Raw genomic sequence first — 2,802 nt, 5'->3', positions numbered from 1 at the left:
GGAGAGGGGCCCGATCGAGGCCACCTCGCTGGAAGAAAGCGGCCCCCCCTTTATCTCAATTTCAACTTATACGGCCCCTCCTACGACATGCAGTCCGGGCCCCTTGCTTTTTGGAGCCGCGGGGATTGGTTTTGGGGTGAGACTAGAATAGAGAAGCGGGAGTTTCTTCCCGGGGTGTCCTTGAATGGGCCCCAACTTGCCCGGCGGGGGCCTGGGTTCTAACGGGAGATACAGGGACCTTCGCAAGAGTTTGGCGCCCAGCACCTCTTTTTCCCCCCAGAGCGGGAGGGCGTTTGGGGGGGGGGGGGGGGGATGGAAAACAGACGGGCGTGGGGTAAGAATTGCCAAGCGGAGCCTCCTAGAACTCCTGGGAGCCGACCAGGCTCTGCGTTATCGCCTGGAAACACACAGCAGCCCGAAGGGGAGCCATCCCGACCGCGATGAGGAAACCGAGAGTCGGCGGCGTGAAGTAATGCGCCCTGGGTCCCACAGTTAAGCCCTGGCAGGTCGGTCAGGTTCTGACGCCGGCCTCCCACGTGCGGAGCAGACATTAAAAGATACATCGGGTCAGGCCATCCACATCCCAAACAGAGATGTCGTGGATTCGCCCTGGGATGGAGGGTCGGGAGGTGCGGTGTCTCGGAATTGCGATGCAAATGCAGTGAATCAAGTCTGAGCCCTACCTGGCTTGGAGGGGGAGGAGGGCAAAAGGCGATCCCTGAGGCTCCAGGACAAGGACTGGCTCTGCGGGAGGGACGCCGGCTGGCCCACATCCCAGGATTGCAGGGGGAAGGCAGGCACCTTCAGAGTCTCCAGGACCTGAGGCAACAAAGCCTGGGGGTAGGGGGTCGGGCCAGAGGAGCCAGGACGAGGCCCGGCACACACCCCGAAAGCACAATGATGAAACCGCACGCGCTTCCTCTTCCATTTTGATTGCCAGAGCAAAAATGAGCCGCCGGCTCTCTCAGGTGTGAAAAGGGGCTGTTCGCCTGAGAACATTTTGCTTTGAATGAGGAAGGAAAGGGGAACACAAGAAAGAAAGAAAAAAAACACATTTCCTTTGAGATAAATACACCAACGTCCATTTTTTCTCTCGCTGCTCCTGAGAGTGTTGCCACTCACAAGTCTCAGGCAGCGTAGCATGTTGACGAGTATGTTCTCTGGAACCAGGTGGCCTGGGTTTGAATCCCAGCTCTGCCGCCTATTAGCTTTGATCCCTGAGCAAATGACTTAACCATCAGGTGCCTCAGTTTCTACATCTGGGTCGTTATGGAGAGTAAACGAGTTAATATTTGTAGTGTTCAGATGCCTGTCGAAAATGAGGTAGATGCTGTGTAAGTGTTTTCTAATTTAAAAATTAGGTTATGGTTTTCAGAGTGAAAAGAAACAAAATTCCACCCGGCCCCAAACAAATCTGACTGGAACCGATGGTACCCAGCGTGAGCAATGGGGTAAAAGCTCAGATTTCATGGTATGGTTCATATTAAAACCCATAAAACTCGACTCCACGTTGGGTCTGCCTGAGTCACTCAGTCACAGAACCACAAATATTTCCCGAGCACTACTGTACAGGATGCCTGGGAGGCCAAGAGGAGCCCTTGGCCTTGGGTCCCGTGGAGAGGATACAAGTGTCAGTAGAAGGGCATCCTGAAAGGAGGGGGTGAGCTGGAGTACGGGCTCCAGCTTTATCCCCATTTCTTCTTCCCAAAGCCCCACCTAGGCAGGTGTCCCTCCCAGAAGTGCCCTGAGAATAAAATGGCACAGAGAGTGAATACTGTCAACCTTTAGAGGAGAAAGATGTCTCTGTGTGTGGGGGGTGGAGGCAGGTTCTCAAGAAGGAGGTGGGCTTTGAAATGGGCTCAAGAAGATGGAGTACCAACAGCCTAAATGCCCATCAGCAGACAGGTAGATTAAAAACTGTGGTACATCTACACAATGGAATACTACGCAGCTATAAAAAAGGAAGGAACTCTTACCATTTGCATTAGCATAGATGGATCTGGAGAGCATTATGCTAAGTGAAATAAACCAGTCAGAGAAAGATAAGTATCACATGATCTCACGCATATGGGGAATCCAATGAACAACATAAACTGATGAACAACAATAGATCCAGAGACAGAGAAGCATGGAACAGATTGTCAAACCTCAGAGGGAAGACAGGGGAGGGTGGGCGGGAAGAGATCAACCCATGACCTTGTATGTATATATGCATAACACATGGACATAGACAGTACAGTGGTGAAGGCCTGGGGTGGGGGGTGGGGACGGGCTGGGAGAGGTCAATAGGGGAAAAGGGAACATATGTAATACTTTCAACAATAAAGATTAAAAAGAAGAAGAAGATGGAGTACAATTTGACTCCAGTGGTGGGGGGCAAGAACATGTAAGGTTGGGGGGAGGGTCATTCTCAGGGGGCCTCATTTTCTGCTGCATTTGACCCTGGCCAGGACCTGCCCCCAGTTAGACTACAATGGCTGCCCTGATTCCATTCCCTTACCCCTGGATTTCCTGGCGTTTCCTCAGAGGACCCCCCCCACCTCCTTCTGTAGTGGACACCAGAGAGCAGGTGTCCATCCATTCTGCACCCTGCTGTCACCCTTTTCCGTCTCATGACTGACACATTTTGAAAGTATTTCCATTGCCTGATTTCATGCGTTAGTTTTTTTCAGTACAATGAATAGCACTGGTGTCAGAAAATGTGATTGCCTATGAGGAAAAGAGTGTCCACAGAAGGGCCTTCCACATCAGCCGTTAAGTCCTCTCACTGTATCAATGCAGGATGAGGTTCAACAATTTGCT

The sequence above is a fragment of the Myotis lucifugus genome, unplaced genomic scaffold, assembly GCF_000147115.1.
Source record: "Myotis lucifugus unplaced genomic scaffold, Myoluc2.0 scaffold_26, whole genome shotgun sequence".
NCBI lineage: Eukaryota > Metazoa > Chordata > Mammalia > Chiroptera > Vespertilionidae > Myotis > Myotis lucifugus.
The sequence above is the reverse complement of the archived record's forward strand: the minus strand, read 5'-3'. Positions refer to the sequence as shown.